The following is a 20803-nucleotide window of genomic DNA, read 5'->3' as shown; positions in this document are numbered from 1 at the left end:
GTTAATTGGACATAGATAGGAGAACAGGAGAGAGGATAGATGAGAATGGATTGGAGGAGGGGGAGGATTTGGCTCTGTGAATGCAGAACTGGTCTGTACTCTTCCTCCTGCCCTTCTTTTCCTTCTCATCAGCCTTTTAATTCTGGTTTCTGCTACTTTTTAAAAACTCATACTTTGAAGTGGGCCTCAGACTTTGATGCTCTCTCAATAGCTCCAAAGACAAGGTTACCTGACTGATAGGCTTATATTACCATAGACAGAAGGCACGTCTCATGTTGCTGACTCGAGGTTGTTCTGGGGTTTGGCTATGGGGTTGCTGCCTTAGGGGAATCAAGGGAGAGGAACCGTGGGTACAATTGGCAAGGGGCGGGCCAGGCGTACACATACAAACAGCATTAACATGCAGTCCCTCTTTTAAAAGAAGACCGGCAGGGTGAAGTGGATTCCACATCCATCACAAATTCAGTCTGTCCAGTGGTCTTGTCTGCCATTGTGACTGTCGTAGCACCAGCTGTGGCTCAGCTCAGCTCCTGGGCTGTCTGGTCATTGTCGGTGGGTGGGGTGTCTAGCGACTGAACTGAGACATTTGGGACAGGGGCTGGGGTAGGTGACATGGTATGTCGTGGGGTGGAAGAAGTACTGGTTGGTCAGCCAGAGCCCCGGGATCTCCTGCTCACGCTACTTCCCAGATGGTCACAGTGTCCTTGCACCCATCTGGGTACGCCACATAGGCATATTGGGGGTTGGCGTGGAGGACGTGGACCCTCTCAACTAGTGCGTCGGACTTGTGGCTTTTCACATGCTTCTGGAGCAGGACTGGCCCTGGGGATGTCAGCCCGACGTGGGTCCCTGACGTGGACTTCCTGGGGAAGGGAAACAACCTTTCAAGTGGGGTGCCAAAGGAGGGATCTGATTGCATAGAGTGCTTCGTTGAGGACCTCTTGCCAGTGAGAGACAGGCAGGCCTTTTGACCTCTGGGCTAGGAGGACGGCCTTTCAGACAGTGACGTTCTCCTTTTCCATCTGGCCGTTCCTTCAGGGTTTGTAGCTGGTGGTCCTGCTTGTGGTGATCCCTCATGAAGGAGGACCCCTGGTCGCTATGAATATAGCATGGGTATCCGATCAGGGAGAATAGGTTGCACAAGGCTTTAATGACAGTGGCAGTGGTCGTGTCCGGGCAGGGACTGGCAAAGGGGAAATGTGAGTACTCGTCAATGATGTGGAGGAAATTCATGTTGTGGTTCAAAGAGGGCAGGGGCCCCTTGAAATCCATGCTCAGGTGCTCAAAGGGCCAGGTGACCTTAATCAGGTGCAACCTGTCTGGCTGGTAGAAGTGTTGTCTGCACTCCTCATAGACCTGGCAGTTTCTGGTCATCCTCCTGATGACCTCAACTGAATGGGGAGGTTACAGGCTTAATGGTAGAACCTGGTGTCCCCAGTGTGGCTGTGGTCATCATGGAAGGCTTGTAAATGGTCTATCTGCACACTGGCGCAAGTCCCTCGGGACAGGGCATCTGGAGGATCGTTGACCTTTCCGGGCCGGTACACGATATCATAGTTGTAGGTGGAGAGTTCAATTCTCCACCTCAGAATCTTGTCATTCTTGATTTTACCCTGCTGCTTGTTTTTGAACATGAAAGCAACTGCATGTTGGTCAATCAGCAAGATAATGCCTCCAGTGCCATACTGCCTCAATGATGGCCTGAGCCTCCTTCTTGAAGGAGGAGTCTGGATCTCGTGGCCTTGGAGGATGCAGGAGAAAAATGCTACCTGGCTGCCTGGTTAATTGTGATGGCCAGGGCAAAGTGGGACGCATCGCTCTCCACCTGGACAGGGTGGATTCGTCCACAGAGTGCTTTGTTACCTTGGTAATGTTGCCTTTGATGCAGTTGAAGACCTCATGGGCATCTGCCGTCAGGGGAAAAGAGGAGGCTTTTATAAGGGGGTGGGCCTTATCCGCATAGTTGGGGACCCACTAGGCATAATAGGAGAAAAACCCCAGGCACCTTTTCAGGGCCTTGAGGCTGTGGGGAAGTGGGAGTTTCAAAAAGGGCGCATGCGATCAGGATCAGGACCAATAACTCCATTCTCCATGACGTAGCCGAGTAAAGCGGGCATGATGTATGGAATACACATTTATCCTTGTAGTAGGTGAGGTTTTGGCTGTCTGAAGGAATTTCAAGAGGTTAGCATCATGGTCCTGCAGATCGTGGCTGCAGTTAGTGATATTGTCGAGGTAGGGGATTTGTGGCCAGCAGCCCGTGCGCATTCACCATTCAGTCCATCTCCCTCTGGAAGATGGAGACTCCATTGGTGACCTCAAAGGGGACTCTCAGAAAGTGGTAGAGGCTGCCATCCTCCTCGAACATGGTGTTCTGGTTGTCCTCTGGGTAGGTAGGGAGCTGGTAGCATGCTGACTAAGTCAATGTTGGAAAATATCCAATATTGGGTGATTTGGTTTACCATGTTGGCTATGCAGGGGAGGGGGAGCTACGTCTATTTGCTAAACTGGATGTGCACTCCCTTCCCCCGCATGGCAACATGTAGTCGATAACCATTCGGTGTTGTTCCCCACTCTTAACCACCACTACCTGAGCTCTTCAGGGGCAGGTATTGGGTTCGACGATCCCCTCGGTCAGGAGCTGTTTCATCTCTGATTTGATAAAGGCCCTGTCCCCAGCATTGAATCACTTGCTCTTTGGTGGTGACAGGCTTGCAGTTGGAGGCGAAGTTGGAAAACAGAGGTGGACGGGGGGGTAGTAATCTGGAGGTTGGAGAGTCTGTAGGTACGCAGTGGGTGGATCATGGGTTGCTGGTTGGATGTGTTTGGAGGGGAGGGCAGGGCAGGTGGTTTTAAAAACTGTTGGTTGTAGACCATGAAGGGGGGGGGGAAAGGGACCCATCATTTTCCATGGTGATGCTCTTAAGGTGGCACTGAAAGTCCAACCCCAGTAGTACGGATGCGCAGAGTTGTGGCATCACAAGGAGTTTAACATTTTTGACTCTATGCCACGCATGGTCTGTGTCACTATGCAGCTGCCGCGGATCTCTGCCGAGTGGGACTTGGAGACTCTATAACTCACTGGTTTCATTGCAAGGGAATAACACTGCACCGTGTTGGGGTGGATGAAGCTCTCTGTGCTCTCGCTATCTAACAGGTAGTTCGTCTTTCACCCATTTACCTCTATGTCCATCATTGATCTGGTGAGCTGATGAGGGCTGCTTTGGTCGAGCATGACTGAAGCCAGAATAACGTCGTTGTCTGATCCGCTGTACTGGCTCGTGGTCTGGTGAGATGGCGGTGTCCAAGATGGCGGCTCTCATGGCGCACACACGGTGCTGTTGTTGTTTGTTGGAAGTGACATCATCCAAGATGGTGGCCCTCCAAGACGCGCATGCTGTTGTTGTTCGTTGGAAGTGGCGGCCCCCATTGCCCGCATATGGAGCTGCCTGGGTTAAAAAGTTGCTTGGATTTGCATACCTTCATGTGATGCCCCTCTTCCCGCAGCCGGAAAACACCATGTCTTTTGCCGCACTTTGGGTGCTCGCTGGCAGCGATGACTGTAGTCAGGTTGGGATGTTGGGTGACCTGCGATCCTGCATTCCAAGATGGTGGCGCCCGTGTTCCCCACGTGGCGGCCACGTTATCGGCATGAAAGAGACCACGTTGTGGAGGGAAAATCCAGAATGTTAGCTAAGTCGATGGATTTCTGCAGCTTCAGCTCACCCTGTTCTAGCAGTCGCTGGCGAATTTAATTTGATCTGGTGCCTGCTACACAGGCATCTTGGATCAGCTCCTCCGTGTACTCTTCTGCCAACAAGCAGGCCCGTCCGAGGTCTCACAGGACTCGAAAGTGATCATCGATTGACTCCCCGGGTTGCTGCTAGGATCTGCCTGGTGTAGACTCCATTCACCTGGGCCAGGTACAGGCCTTTCAGAATGTTCATTGCTGTGGTGAATGTCTCTGACCAGTGACAACAATAAGTGCAGCTTGATTGCGTCGGATTGAACGATCTTGGTGGAGGCCTGCAGAAACACGTTGAAGCAACGTAGCCAGATTCCGGACTTGTCGGAATGCTTCTGGTGATTGCGGGTCGATTTCCAGCCTCTCTGGTCTCTCTTGTCCATTCCAAAAAAATGATGGTAATAAAATTGATGCGCTATCAATAACTCCAACTAGAAGTTACCTGACTGATAGGCTTTTATTACCCGAGACCCCAGCTTGTTCTGGGGGAGGGATTATGGTGTTGCTGCCTTTATTAGTGGAATCAAGGGGGATAATCAACAAGGGGCAGGCCAGCCATACACATACAAACAGCATTAACTCTGGTTCCACCACAGTCTTGAAATGTTGGTCATATAATTTAAACCTTCTATGGACACAATCAGACCTGCTGAATTCCTCCAGCATTTCTGAGCAATGTGATAATGGCCAGATAATCTGCTTAACGAATTGTGCGTGCTGCATAATTAGTGGCAAGAATGCCGCAGCTCACGCTTTTGGTTTTTTTTTTGAACTGATGCCAGTGGATATTTTACATCCTTCAGGAAGAATGGCTGCCCTAACACTTCAATGTATGTTTTGAAAAGTGGCACATCTTGCTGTGTACAGCACCTTCTCGCTGTTTAATAAAACAGTGCAGGCCAGGACCAGGCCATTTGACCCAAGTGTCTGCCCCAAACAAAATGTCCAAAAGAAACTAAAACCCTGCTGCTCGTACATGATGCATTACAGTCAATTTCCTGCCTATCAATGTGGTCTATCTAGATAGAAGCTTCTTAAATGCCTCATTGTAGACCATTTGGAGATGGAGAAAAACAAGTATCTGATTGAGTTGCTAATTGAATTTACAGAACTTGGCTACCACAAATACCATGTATTTAAAAAATATAATTGACTGTAAAACACTTTGAGACATCCTGAAAGGGCAGTGAAAAGCACAATACTTGGCTGAATATGTGGTAGATGTTGGTGAGCAGAATGAGCATAATGGCAAATCTTCCGCTGTAATTTGTTGCTGATCATTTCTCCATAAATGGGCTACTCTAGTGTAGGAAGTTTGCTGGATGATTGTTCAACTGCTAAAACGATTCCCCGTGACTCTACTATTTATTAACAATATTTATTTTTATATTTGTATGTACAGTGTATATGCATCATTTGTTTGTCTGTGTGCTTTGCAGTGTTTGGCACCATAGACTGGACAACACTGTTTCATCAGGTTGTGCTGTTACAATTGGATGATAAATACATTTTTATTTTAAATTAAATGTAAATTTAAATTTAGACATACAGCACGGTAACAGGCCATTTAGGCCCATGAGTCCCGGTACATTTTGAACGGTGGGAGGAAACCAGAGCTCACAGGGAAAGCCCACGGGGAGAATGTACAAACTCCTTACTGGCAGCACGGGGCCCGATTGCTGGCATTTGAAAGGTGTTGCACCAACCACTACATCAATCACGATGCTCAACTTGAACTTAATTCCAAACGGACTTTTACTCTGAGTAACAAATTTCACGCGTCAACTCTTCCCCGACTAAAAATGTTTTTTTCTGGAGTTCCCTGATGCATTTCTTTTACCTATTTTTAAATTTACTGGAGTACTTATTGCCTATGCGATGTCAGCCAATAAACTGTAAATGGGATGGTCATGTGACCCATTACTCTACCTTGCTATCAGTCCAATTAAAGAGGAAAGAAAACAAAATGTCACAATGTACAAAAGCTTCCACAGTGTGAACAGGAGGATAAAGCTTTTCAAAGGAACAGATGCAAATGGGCAAGAACACAAATACCACCAATGATGGGGTCTCTGTGCACCACAGCCAGTAACCAAACTTTCAGTCAGTTTGTTTACATTTCTTTCTTTCTCTCTTCTGTATACACATCTTTTCATGAGTACAGTTTTTTTTGCACTACCGTCAAGTAGAAGTTCAGTCTGGCTCTTAGGAATGGAATCTCAGGATTCCATGTGATGTCACGTAGGTAAATTAGGTGGCACGAATTCGTGGGCTGAATTGGCCTGTTACTGTGTTGTATGTCTAAATTAAATACTCTGAGAATATATCTGAACTTTAAACTTTTACCTTGTCTTTAATGTTAATCATGAGTAACTCAGCGCGATATTAGTTGACTTATATAAGATGTACAACAGGATATCTTTTGCAGAAAATTGTAATGAACAAAAGGTAGTTAAGTAAAAAAAATATGATCTCATTCATTTACAGAATGAGGTAATCAATTTGATTGACAGAGAAATATTGTCACCACATGCAACCTAAATATATGGCCTCTGGTATTGATCAGTGCAGAATCATCTTTGACACCACAAACTTCATGATAATTGAGACTAAACAGAAAGATCAGACTGTAATTGTAAAAAAAATCAATCTGCTGGAGGAATTCAAGTGGGTTGAGCATGTATGACTAAGTGTTATGTTTTACATGGGTAGTGAGGAAGTTTTATTTATTCAAATTTATTATCATCTGATTGTATCTCCAGATGAAACAACATTTCTTCAGACCAAGGTGCACACACAATACACAGCACATAATAATCACATATATACATAACAGTATAATATAAAACAAATGCATATCAATATTTTGTAATAATTTGCTCATTTCATTTGTAAAAGATTCCTTCCCAATTGAGTAAATATGTGTCAGAAGGTGATGAGCTGGATTCAGATCGCATTTACATAAAACTTAAGGGATTATTTTTCTATGTAAAATCACTCATGGGATGTGATCGTCGAGATTTTAATCCTTCTCAGTGATCTCCTTGACAAAGTTCCATCTTGAATCACTGCAATGAAGGCCGTAAAGCAATGCTGGAAGTCCCACATTATTCTCAGCTGGGAAATCTCAGATGGAAGGGCAATCTTTTTTTTCCAGAGTCAGGATGACGTGTGAGTTAGAGGGAATAGTGTTCCTATTCTCCCTGAGGTCCTTGTGCTTGTCAGAATACAAAATTTTCCGGCACGGGAGGTGGCCTTGGAGAAGCCTGATCAAATTTTCTGTGGCCACATTGGCAGAGGGAGTAAATGCATGGGATCCTGGATGTTTTGTGTGGAGCACTGAAACAGGGGATTTGACAAAATCCCTGCTGACTGGAACCTCCTCCGATCCTTTCAGTAACTCCCCCACACCGCTTCCCTCACCCTCACCCCGAACTTTAGTATTGCCACTTATTTCAATAACTCAAACCTTTTGTATTTTCCACGGTGTCTGAATTTCACAGGACTCATGAAGCATTTGAGAATAAAGCACACTCTAAATTTGTTTTCATCTTTCTCCCCGTAGATGCATCATGCTGCCTTGTTCTTCTGTCTGGTAGAAAATTCTATGGAGAGTGGCCAATGAACATAAGAATCCTACAGAAATCTGAACAAAAGGTACTGCAATTTTAAAAAAAATATATTGGTGTATTTTGCTGCTGTCCAAATAAACACCATAGAGTTGCAGAAGTTAGAATTGTTAGTCTTGGCAGGGTATTACAAATAAATTGTTTTCAAATGGGAATATTTTTTAGGAAGGAATAAATGGGCTAGCACAACATCCCAAAATATCCTATATGGAATTTAAACTGGAGGTGTACTTGGCACAGAGTTCACTATATCACTAAGAAATAAGAGACAAATTATTGTAGACTTAGCCAAACATTTCAGAGCACTTTTGGACTTAAAATATTTATTTATTTCCGCACCACTGGATTGTTAAAGAAAATTATCAGCTGAGGGAAAACCAGCAGTTTTATGTCTTTCTCCAGTGGAAAATGGCTGATGTTTCAGGAACTCACTCATTCATTATTGAATGGTTGTGGCAGAGCAAGTGTGTGGGCCAACAGATTGGTATACAGTTGATGGTATTCAACAAGACAGTATCAAGGTAGCAGTATTAAAAGTAGTGACAGAGCAAATTAAACATGACTTTTAAATGCTGCATTACTAAATAGGGCAGTATTAAATGCAGTAATAGTTCTCCAAACAACTATGAAGCGCAGTTGACTCCTACACGACTAGAAGTAGAACTGTTAAAAGGTAGATGCAACAACTTTCAACATGATGATTTTATAACACTTGATTATAAGACGTAGGAGCATAAATTGGCTATTCAGCCCATCAAGTCTGCCCATCATTCAATCATGAGCTGATCCATTTTCCCACTCAGCCTTACTTCTCCCCATAACCTGCCCCGCCAATTAAGTACCAGTCAATCTCTGCCTTAAATACATCCAATTACCTGGCCTCCACAAATGCCTGTGTCACAAATTCCACAGATGTACCACCCTCTGACTGAAGAAATTCCTTTGCATCTCTGTTTTAAGCAGACACCCTTCAATCCTGAAGTTGTGCCCTCTGTCCCGGGCCCTCCCACCATGGGAAACAACCTTTCTACATCAACATTGTTCATGCCTTTTAGCAAAATGTTCATCAAGATCACCCCCCCTTCCCATTCTCCTAAATTCCAGTGAGAACAGGCCAAGAGCTGTCAAATGCTCCTGATCCCCCTTTCATTCCCAAAATTATCCTTCTGAACCTCCTCTGAACCCTCTCTAATGTCAGCACATACTTCCTTCAATAAGGAGGCCAGAACTCCTCACAATATTCCAAGTGAGGTCTCACCAGTGGCTTATAAAGCATCATATTCCTGCTCTTATCTTCTGTGCCTTTTGAAGAGAATGCCAGCATTGCATTTGCCTTCTTCATCACTAACTTGACCTGCAAGTTTACCTTCAGGGTATCCTGCATCCCACAAACAAAAATATTATGGTATCATTATGTCTATTATAAAATGTGCCAGTGTTTAAAAAAACCCCAGCCTGCCATAGCATTAGCCATGACAGAATAAACCTGGCTGTAATAATGCAGCAACATTAATAGTGCAGAATAGATTAATTTTGTTAATATTATTCTTAGAACATAGAACAATACAGCACATTACAGGCCATTCAGCCCTCGATGTTGTGCTAACCCATATATTCCTTCCAAAAAAAGGTTTTCAATCCTCCCTACCCTATAACCCTCTATTTTCCTTTCATCCATGTGGCTCTCTTAGATGAGAGCCATTAAGTGAGGCATTTTTGAATAATGTTAAATAAGGCAGAATAAATACGCAATGTCAAATGCAATTGTATTAAATGTCACAATGTATAATAAATATTTAATATAAAATGCAGCAAAATAAATGCAGGAGTGTAACACTCCTCCTTGAGAATTGCATTCATAATTTTATATGGCAATATTGAAAACAATTTGAAAACCATCTGCATTCTGTTCCCCTAAAAAATGTTACAGTAGAGGTGTTGCAAACAGACTGGGTAATGAATATTTAATAAGGCAGCATTCCAGAATTAATTCATATCATGGCCCAGAAACTTTGCTCATGAGTAATCGACACCTGAAAAGCAGGGTGGATCCCTCACTGGTGTACAGAATGTGTTGTTGGAGGTGATTAATTTTCCAAGTACTCTCCTTCCTGCAATTTCCACTGAGGGTAGGTGAGATACAAATCCGAAGACATGGGTTAAGGGTGAAAGGGGAAAAGTTTAGGGGAACATAAGGGGAAATTCACATAGGGAGTAATGGAAGTGTGGAACGAGCTGCCAGCTGAAGTGGTGACTGCGGACTCAGTTTTACATTTAAGAAAAATTTGGACAGGAACATAGATGGGAGGGGAATAGGGGGCTCTGGACTGTGTGCAGCTAGTGGAACCAGGCAGAATAATAGATCGGCACAGACTAGGAGGGCCAAAGGGCGTGTTTTCTGTTCTGTAATGTTCTATGGTTCTATAGTTCTAAGTGGATTGTGACCAAGGGAGTTCCAAAGCCATTCCATATTTTCTCCTGTTCGTCCTCCATAAACTCTTGCCGACTGACTGATGTTCTTGAGTAGATCTTGAGGCCTCTGAAGTCTTCCTCTAATCTATCTTTGATTACATTCGGTCAAGGCTGCTCTCTACCTCGACTGAGTGTCACAAAGTAGATTTCTGCTTTGTGAGAGATTAGCACCAAACTGCCATCCCAGACACTGGCTATCCAGTTGGATTAGGGAGCTACTGCCTGCATTTGGTGGATTGAGGTTTAGATTGTAGGTCAACACTCAACATCATGAGGAAGATCAGTGAGAACTCCACAATGATCTGCCAGAGATGTATTGCTTAATCTAAATACAGTAAATTCAGTATCCAGCACCTATGGGGATCGATAGATGGTGGATAAGTGAATTTGCCACTTGCTTGAGATTGCGTGTTGCGTTTTTGGCAAACTAAGTGCTAGGCAGCGCCAATTTTAAACTGCCTGTTTATTTTCCGTGATTTTTTTGCCAGTTGCTTGAATTCCAGATAATGGGGATTTTACTATATCTGGTCATTATTGCCTTTTAGTTGCAACTGTGGGAAAATTGGCTGATGCACTTATGACATTACAAGAGTAACTGTACTTCAAACCTACTTTATTGACTGTAAGATACATTGGAACGTGGAGTAAAATGCAATGTCAATTCAATTATTTGATTCATCCAAGGTAAGACAGGTCAACAATTTTTGTTGTTGGCTTGTGACCTGTTCATCTCACTGAAATATTAATGACTATTGAATTTGAGCCATTCTATTTCATCCTTAGTGGTAGAAACGCTGCTGGGATGCATTTTTCCCAGTCAGAGGACTGTGAGCTCACGGACCACAGAACCATGGGCAGTCTAAAAATTCAGAGCCAGGCCTTTTAACAAGTTTTGGTATCTTCTTCCAATTTGTAGATTGTTGTTGACTGAAAAATGTGAAAAGGATATTCTTTTTGGGAGGAAAAACACAGAAATACTGGAGGAACTCATCAGGCCCTTCAGTGTCCATAGGAGGGAAAGATATATGACCAAAGTTTCAGGCCTGAGGCCTTCTTCAAAGTATGAGCAAAAAGCAGGCTGGTGTCTGAATAAAGAGGTGAGAGGGAGGAGGGAAGATAGGGTAGTGGGTCCTTTAACGGGCCATTTAAAGCCTATACAGAGCTGTTGGTAGTTGGACTGAGCGGTAGAACCATGCGGAGGAGTTCTGTGTCTCTGCTTCCCACTCTCTGTGGCTCTGGCAGCACCACTATTTTTTTCTAGATGGCTTTTTCTTTGATGAAAATTAAACAAAAATTCCAATGCTGGAAATCGGAAATGAAATTGGAAAATGCTGGAAACACTTAGCAGATTAAAGCAGCATCAGTGAACAGAGAAACAGTTAACATTTCAGGTTTGTGAATCTTTAGCAGAACCGGTGAAGCGTCCAGGACCTGACATGATGTCCTGAATGATTTTGCCTTCCATTGAAGATGCTCTGTAATCACACAAGATGGAAAACTACCTCATTGAGAAGGACACATGCCCAAATTTGTACCAAATGATCGTTATTTTCGATATCTGACTCTATCTGATGTAATTCCTTGACTTCCAGTTTATTATCACATTGACTGAGATGCATTGAGAATAACAAGCAGTCCAGCAAGTCAGCCCATGAAACATTTAGCAGTTAAAGTGCAGATACATAGATCCGTTTTGAAAATCAAAATACCACAGATAAAGAAAAACTGAAATAAAACCAGGAAATGCTGCAAAAACTCAGATCAGTAGAAAGAAAAACAGTTGATGTTTCAAGGCTGGGACCCTTCATATTAACTATTTCTCCTAACTTGAGTGGTGGGAATAATACAGAACTCACTACCATTGGGGGAAAATGAAATATATTAAAGCCCCTCTGTTGGCTCCACAAAAAGAACTCTCAAGAATTTAAATTTGTTCTCCGTCTCCACCTCTGGTTTCCCCCAATGTAGACTTCCTGAAGTTAACAATCAGCTCCTTGGTTTTGGAGACATTGAGTGTGAGGTTGTGGTTGGTGTACCATTCAGCCAAGTTTTCAATCTCCCTCCTGTATTCCCCTATTTATCTAACCCACTACTGTGGAATCATCAAGAACCTTGACTGATGATATTAAGGAATGAAACATGAAAGGCTGCAGATGCTGTGATTGGAGTAAAAGCACATAGAAATGCTGGAGGAACTCAACTGGTCCTGCAGCATCTATAGGAAGTAAAGACATATAACTGATGTTTTGGATCTGAGCCCAAGGAATGGACAAAGAACAGGGTAGCATCAGAATAAAGGCTGAAGACTGGCCAGGGGAGGAATCCAGACCAAGGAAAGGTGTTAACTGGATGTGATAAGAGGAGAGGTGAGAATTGATTTTGGCTTTGTGAAATGAGATAGAGGAAAGAGAGAAAGAGAGAGAGAGAAAAACAGACAGACAGGTAAGTTTTTCTGCTTGATTTTACCAGACTGAAGAATGTCATAGGTCTTGGCATTGGTCATTCACACACGAACGACCAAAACTTGAAATCTCCGTTTTTGTTCCACGAGTTTAGACAGTATACCGGGTGTGCGGTAATTAAGAGCTAGGACTTGCAACGCACGTCATCGATACATACTATTTATTAGCCCATTGTTCATGAAATGCTTGCAGTTGACTTTAGATCGCAAATGTTCCAGGGAATTTACTGGGTCGAGGAGGTAAAATATAGGAACGGGAATGGCCTCCTCATTCCCGTTCCGAACTTTTTATGCAGCATGCGCTCCATGAAAATGGGATTTCCTGGAATGCAGCGGCTGTGTAAAAAAAAAACCAGATAGAGCTGATGGGAATGAGATACAGGGGAAGAAGAATGGTGGTGGGGGGGGGGGGGGTGGAATTTATCAGAAACCGGATAAGTCACTGTTAATCAAGGAAAGGGCTCAGCTCCCACCTTTGCTAAGTCAAACGCGTTAATTAAAAGAACCTGGCATTAAATAGCTTGCATCATTGATAGTGACTAAGCCAGTGAGACTTTTGTTCAAACCATTCTGGTTCCCAAGAGACCTTTTAAATGAAAGAAATCTTCTGGACCCAACCTCTGTGTGACTCCAGAGCCATATAAATATTTTTGACCCTTTCCAGCCCTCTGGAATTGCTTAGCAAGTAACTTAGTTCAAGGGCAACAAATACTGGTCTTGCCAATAATGCCCACATCTCGTGAATGAATTAAAAATAACCCAGCTTGGCACCTTTCCTCGGTTGACCTTGGCCTGCCTTCTAATCTCTTCACCTTCAGTGATGTTCTACACTGTAGCCCACAGCCACTGACACTGTGCTTTTTATATAATGGGGAAAGGTCGCCTTTAATATTCTGAATTAACAGTCCTTTTGATACTTCTCTGTGCTGAGCAATTTGTCTGCATAAGGAATTAGAGTTCATGAATAATTAAAATCCCAGTCACCGAGTGGGTCTAATAACCATGTGTCCCACCGAGCTTTAGATGCTTTCTGTTGCTTGTATTGTTGGAGAGACTGCTTGTTCCTTCGCGGCAATTCCGTCATTGCTGGATGAATTGTGGTTTTAATTTGCTATCATATTTGAAAGAACATCCAATTACATTTAACAAAAAGCTTTTTAAATGATGCTCTTTAAATTCTTATTTGAAGAACATTTCAATGTAGCCTGCTGATTAAATATATTGTCATTCACTGCGTTTGGCTCCTCTGCTCCCAACCTGGACCCAAATTTCCATCTTCGAACATGAACAGCTGGCCAGCCCCTGATGCCTGTGTTGCTTGTAAGATGCTGCTCAGCTCAAAATGGTCTTTGTATTAAGACGAACAACTAGAATGTTGACCTTCGTCAAGCCGTTTATCCAAATAATTTAGCCAAATCTATCAAGTTGTTGCTTCCCTTATTGGCAGTGTGTCGTATTGAATGTACCGCAGAGCCAACCTTGGAAAGTAGCATCGGTCTCCCCTGCTGAGCCAGACATTAATAAGCCAGTGGAGTCATGCCAAAGTTTGGGAGCATTTCATGAAGTGGTAACGTTCCATTGGGATATTTTACCACCTCTGTTGCTTAACTATGTCGTCTACATCATTGTCTATTTTTAAACCCTCTGCGTGAGCTTATTTTATTAACACAATCCTTTTTAAGATGAACGTCGAGAGAGTGGACAATAGGGTGGGTTGTGAACCCGCTGTTTCCTCTAAGCTGTGTGCGCGCACACATTTTGCAATCAGCACCCCAAGGAAATTAATGTGTGCACAAGAAGGTAGTTACCTGAAATAATGTCGTAATTAATAACAGGACAGTCCAGCGAAATGAACAAAGTAGTTCAAAGTATAGAATCAAATCGTAACTAAATGCAATCACACTTGTATTATATTAAAACTTGCCAATACAGTTTTATTGGCCATGAGGGTTAGGCTGTGTCAAAATGATCTTGAAACAAATTTAGGTTTATAGTTGCATTAGCATTGAGTGCACACCTACTTTTGTCACAGGAAAAAATTTGCACAACAAAAGATTTTTTAGCACACAACTAAAAATTAGAGGGAACATTGTTGAGAACATAGTTAAGCTAGACAGAGGGAAACCTTTTCTCATTGCAGACGTGTCTAAAACTAGAGGGCATGTATTTTTTGAGATGATATATGGGATGTGGGAGCTGCTGGGCCAGCAGTTCTTGCACTTCACAATTGTCCTTGGATAGGAAGTGATGGGCAACTTTCCATAGAACCAAACAACATTACAGCGCAGTAAACCAGCCCTTTGGCCCTTCTAGTCTATTATTCTGCCTAGTCCCACTGAGCTGCCGCCAATCTATTGGCCTCCATATATACCCCTCCAATCCATGTACCTGTCCAAATTTTTCTTAAATGTTAAAATTGAGCCCACATTCACCACTTCAGCTGGCAGCTCCCACCACTCTCTGTGAAGAAGTTCCCCCTAATGTTCCGCTAAACTTTTCCCCTTTCACCCTTAATCCATGTCCTCTGGTTTTTATCTCACCTACCCTCAGTGGAAAAAGCCGATCTACATTTATTCTTTCTATTCCCCCTCATAATTTTAAATACCTCTATCAAATCTCCCCTCATTCTTCTATGCTCCAGGGAATAAAGTCCTAACCTGTGTAACCTTTCCCTGTAACTCAAATCAAATAATTTATTGTCATCTGATTGTATCAGTATAACCTGACAAAATAGTGTTCTCTGTTCCTCAGTGCAAAAACATGCAGACACACAACCAAACATAGCACACGTACTGACAAATAAAATATTATAAATACACACACACACACACACACACACACACACACACACACACACACACACACACACACACACACACACACACACACACACACAGGACAAGTTTTATATCTATAAAAATAAACAAATATTGTTTTGTACAAATGAGAGTCTCAGATGGTTAGTGTGAGCAGTTCCTCAAGTCCTGGCAATTTCAGAGTAAATCTCAATTTTATTGATATCTTTCCTGTAGTTTGGTGACCAAAACTGAACACAATACTTTAAATATGGCCTCACCAATGCCTTTCTTTTTAAAATATTTTTATTGAGATGAACAAAAACCCTTTACACAAGGTAAACTAATGATTACATAAATCATATCACATTTCAATTTAAATTAGAAACTTAACCATAATTATTACATAACATTCCATTCAGGCCATCAAATTCTATAATTATAATTCACCAATGTCTTGTACAATGTTACCATAACAGCCCACTTCCTATACTCAATACTTTGATTTGAGGACCATTTCCTGAACTAGTACACTCTTTCTGGTGAAGGGAGCCTCCCACAATTTTTCACTCAAACTACAAGGGTAATCAGAAACTTTACCCCAGAGCAGAGGTATTTAAAATCAGATTAGGCTTTGGCTAAGTTTGGGATGAGAGGATGAATTTGTTCATCCAGGGGATGGTTGGAATCTGGAACACTGTCTCATGAAGGGTCACATTTATGAAGTACCTAGATGAGCACTTGAATCGCAAAAGCCATGGACCAAATTATGGTCAGTGGGACCAATAGAGATGAGTCCTTGATGGTCAGTATGAAGATGGTGAGGCCAGAGGGCAGCTTCTCCTTGACTTTACTGTGTGAATGCCAGGGTGTTGAAAATGAAAGAGATGGCTAAATGTTGCATTGGGATCCTGGGGGACAGGAAAGAAATTTGTCTCTGTTGTGCCTTGTTTATGCATTCACACAGTAAACATTTCAAAACTGAAAGTTCAGATTTATTGTCAGGATGCATATATGACATCACCTACAACTCTGAAATTCTTTTTCCTGCGGGCCAGGCAGAATTTCTACTTATCAGTAACGCAAAAAAAAAAGTATTCAAGAAAAGGTAACTGTGCAAAAGAGAGAAATGCAAACAAACTGTGCAATGCAGAAAATAAATATTCAATAATAAATCATGTGCAACTAAGAGTCCTTAAACAAGTCCCTAATTGAGTTTGTTGTTGAGGAGTCTAATGGTGGAGGGGTAGCAGCTGTTCTTGAACTGGTGGTGTGAGTCTTGTGGCATCTCTGCCTTTCCTGATGGCAGCAGTGAGAACTGAGCATGTCTTCTGGTGTGATTCCTTATGATTGTTGCTGCTCTCCAGTGACAGCTTTGCACATAGATTTTCTTGATGACAGAGAGGGTTTTGCCTGTGATACACTGGGCTGTGTCCACTATCTTTTGCAGGGCTTTCTGCTCAGAGGTAGGTATTGGTGTCCCCATACTACGTCATGTTGCAGCCGGTTGGCACAATACTGGTGTGAAAGGGCTTGTTCACAGTACTGGTGTGAAAGGACTTGTTCACAATAATGTGTGAAAGGGCTTATTCACAATACTGGTGCAGAAAGATTAATTTGCACTTTGGAAGTTCTATGTTTGGATTTGGATTTTAGAGTAGTTACCTTTTAGATTAGTTTGAGCATCATTTTGATGCAATGCCATGTTTGATGGCCTGGGTTCTCAGATGAAGACCTAAAGCTATGTGCCAGTGCATGAGGAATTATTATAAGGTGTATGCCTTGATGACAAAGGCCAGCACTTATGGTCCCATCCCTGAACAGCCTTGAGATAATCACTGTTGACTCAGCCTTTTCAGTGGTCAGTAAAGAGTCATCCTCTTTACTATGAATCTGAGATTTATTCTTATTTACCAGGAACTCTGACATTTTTCTTGAAGGAGGTTAGTGATTCAGAATTGGGATCAGATAGATTTTAAAACAACAATCCATTGGATTCATGGATACCATCGGCACAACTAGTTTGAAGATTTATTTAAATAGTGGATCAGTTATTTGTTGTAATTGGTGAGATTTTGATTTCATAATCTGAAATAGAAGCCAGGCCTTTAATTAGTGACAACCATTTTTCCCCACTGTATACGCTGCTTAGGGGTCTGCTGCTTTACACAAGAGGGAGTATTGAGGGCAGATTTGAGCTCCTCATTTGGGAAAGGATGTGCTGATGTTGGAGAGAATTCAGAGGAGTTTTGCTAGGGTGATTCCAGAAATGAAAGGGTTATCATATGAGCAACATTTAACAGCTCTTGGCCTGTACTCATTGAAATTAAGAGAATGAGGTGGGATCTCATTGAAACATTTCAATTGTTGAAAGGCATGGACAGAGTGGATGTAGAAAGGTTGTTTCCCATGGTGGGAGAGTCTAGGACAAGAGGGCACAATCTCAGGATTGAAGGGGGCCTGCTTAGAACAGGGATGCGGAGGAATTTCTTTAGCCATAGGGTGGTGAATCTGTGGAATTTGTTGCCACAGGTGATTGTGGAGGCCAGGCCATTGGGTGTATTTAAATCAGAGATTGATAGGTTCTTGATTAGCCAGGGCATCAAGGGTTATGGGGAGAAGGCCGGGCAGTGAAGCTGAGTGGGATAATGGATCAAATCATGATTAATTAGCAGGGCAGACTTGATGGGCTGAACAGCCTATTTCTGGTACTATGTCTTTTGGTTTTATGGAGCATCTATAGAGAAGTGTAGTTCAGAGCATAACCTAGCACATAGTATCTACTGTCAGTGGCGTGTTTTCTTAACAGGCCAGGGGAAACTCTTACATGTTGTTAGTCACAGTCAGTAGTGGCAGACTACTGCTTCAGACCAGAGTGCCAACTATCTTTTCCTGTGTTATTATGTTGATTCCATTGCAGAATCTCTTAAGGTTAGCGACCTTTCCTGACTGACATGCAGGAGCAGGGAATGATGCTTTTGAAACGTGCTGACCCATGTCTGAAGTACTCAGGGGAGAATTGGGCGAGAGCAGGACTGACTCGAGCTTTGGTGCCCCCTGCATCAAGATAACCTCAATTCTCTTCAGGGTCATGGCCCAATCATGGAGAAAGGGGATTTGAAAGGTACTCCAGGCAGCAATGGTCACTGGTGGGTCAAGTCGCTATAATGGAGTCAAGGCAGCAGAGAAGTTGAGGGGTGAATGAAAGAGAATATGAAACAAATGACACAAAAGAAATATTTGTATTTCCACAGCATCTTTCACAGACTCAGAATATTCCAAAGTGCATTCAAACCTTTGCAATACGTTGGAAGATTGAAAAAATAATTTAGTTGTACAGCATGGTAACAGGCCATTTTGGTCAACAAGCCTGTGCCACCCAATTTTACGCTCCACTAACCTACAGCCCCCAGTATGTTTTGAACGGTTAGAGGAAACCGGAGCCCTCAGGGAAAACCCACATTGTCATAGGGAGAACGTTAAAATCTCCTTGCAGGCACCGCGGGATTTGAACCCTGTTCCCAATCGCTGGGGCTGTTAAGTTGTTGTTCTAACTGTGCTGCCACTGTTTTAGAGAGCTCACTGTTTTAGGAATGCAAAAGGAAAGGTGAGTTCTAAAGGCAAGAACATTGAAATTCATTTTTTTTGCATGAATGTGCAATTTCATCTGTGCCGTGACATTGCAAATTTCCACTCTGTGTTTGGTGTTCATTGTTACTCTGGTGTGGTTCCTACCTATTTGAAGTAAATGCCTAACCATTAACCATTTACAGAGCGGAAACAGGCCATGTCGGCCTTTCGAGTCCGCACCGGTTCACTAGAACAACTCCACTAGCTCAATCCTCCCGTTCTCCGCCAATATCCTCCAACCCCCTCACCTCCATGTACATATCCAACCTTCTCTTAAATGACAGAATGATAGAAGAATTCTCATCATAATGAAGAAAAATCCCTAAACTTATGTCCGAGAAATTAGAAACACTCTTCAGGAGGCAGGCGTGGGTGTGTCATTAACTATCGTCTGCAGAAGACTTCATGCCTAGAAATTCATCCCTGCTTGAAAAATGGTGGCATTATATTCTACCCCACTTTGAAATGTGTTCGAATTATGGAATTTGTGCAATGTATCCCAACATTGTGCGCATTCCCCCCCCCCCACCAGTAAAGATTATGTTACCTGCACAGGTGATTTTCCAGATAAAACTGTCTCTGCCTTCAGACATGCCAACTGCAGCTGCAATGACAGAGTTGTAGAACCTTTGGAAATTTGCATCCGAAGATTTGTAGAGGCTGTATCAAAGAATTAATTTCAAGCTGAAAAAGATTTTCGGTCAATAAGAGAGTGAAAACCTATGGAAAACAAGCAAGAAAATGTATTTGGGCCTAAAATCATATCAGCCATGATTTAAAATTTTAATTTTTATATTTTAAATTTTTTAAAGATTTAGACATACAGCACAGCATCAGGCCCTTTCGGCCCACAAGCTCGTGCTGCCCAATTGCACCCAATTGACTTGTAACCCTGGTACATTTTGAATGGTGGGAGGAAACCAGAGTACCTGGAGGAAACCCAGGTAGACATGAGAAGAGTGTACAAACTCCTCATAGACAGCGCTGGATTCGAACCCTGGTCGCTGGCGCTGTAATAGCGTTGTGCTTCTTTTATGAAGCTGGCTGATGGACGTGTATTGGCATTGCCTGTTCTGCTTCTTATGCTATTATGAATGGTGTGACGAATGCTCTCACAGACAGAGCAAGAAAGTAGGATTTAGTCTTTTGCGGCTGGCCATTAGATTCTGTGCCATAAATTTCTAAGGGGGAAGAAATGACCATTTCAACAGGTGGCCATTAAATCTACAAGAGCAAAGATAATTGAGACTTTTGAGGGAAATACACCAAAACCTCTCCAAAGTAGTAGCCAAAGGTGGTAATGCTGTTGTCTCCATGGAAACACACAATAACATCACTCTTGGAATATGGACCTAGACTCGTACATATTTAATTAAAAAATGGAGAAAGCTCTTTTTGATTGTAAAGAACTCTCATTTGGTATAATGGCTCTAAAAGTTAAATTATGACTGAATACACCATTTAAAATAAAGGCTATTTTAAGTGTAGATGATGAAAAAGAGGAACAAATAAATATGATTTGATAAAATTAAAATTGATTTTGAGCCTAGTGATACATAAATTTAGTACATTGTTCCCAAGATTAAATTACAATTTAATACTTATTGCTAACATTAATCAGATTTGTAATGTACCCTGAAGCATCAATAAAATTAAAACATTGCTAATATATTTGAAAATATGAGATTTTCTCAAGATTATCCATTGTGCAGAATCAAACAGGCGTTTGATCTATTTTTCCAGTTACACTTCCCATAGCTTTATCAGTAAAATAAAACAGTATTTATTTGTCCCTCTTCAGAATAAGGCATTCCACCCCATTTTAAAGCCAGTGGAAAAGCTTTGGGGTGGGAAAATGATTGTTGTTTAGAAGGTAGAACAGACAGTTTCCAAACTGCAGAAAAGATTCATAAGGATGTTAAAAGGACCGAGTTGTAAGGAGAGGCTGGATATTTTCTCTCTGATATCTGGGAGGCTGAGGAAGGACCTTAGAGAGGTTTATAAAATCATGAGGGGTGTTGATAAGGTAAATAGTCATCTTTTTTTCCCCAGCATGGGGGAAATCTAAAAC

General features: G+C 42.4%; 1 protein-coding gene across 10 annotated transcripts in view; it reads left to right on the top strand.

Annotated features, from left to right (window-relative positions):
- Positions 1-20803, top strand: part of LOC138746189 (chemokine-like protein TAFA-2) — a 266704-nt gene that overhangs the window by 81943 nt on the left and 163958 nt on the right. For 9 of the 10 annotated variants that reach the window (XR_011346783.1, XR_011346780.1, XR_011346781.1 and 6 more), the window contains one exon: positions 7311-7402. The gene's annotated coding sequence lies outside the window, so the exon portion shown is untranslated. Of the gene's footprint in view, positions 1-3510; positions 3924-7310; positions 7403-20803 lie in introns of those variants that run through there. The other variant, XR_011346784.1, reaches the window with a different exon arrangement.

Source organism: Narcine bancroftii, chromosome 11 (assembly GCF_036971445.1).
Source record: "Narcine bancroftii isolate sNarBan1 chromosome 11, sNarBan1.hap1, whole genome shotgun sequence".
Classification (NCBI taxonomy): Eukaryota; Metazoa; Chordata; class Chondrichthyes; order Torpediniformes; family Narcinidae; genus Narcine; species Narcine bancroftii.
The sequence above is the reverse complement of the archived record's forward strand: the minus strand, read 5'-3'. Positions and strand labels throughout refer to the sequence as shown.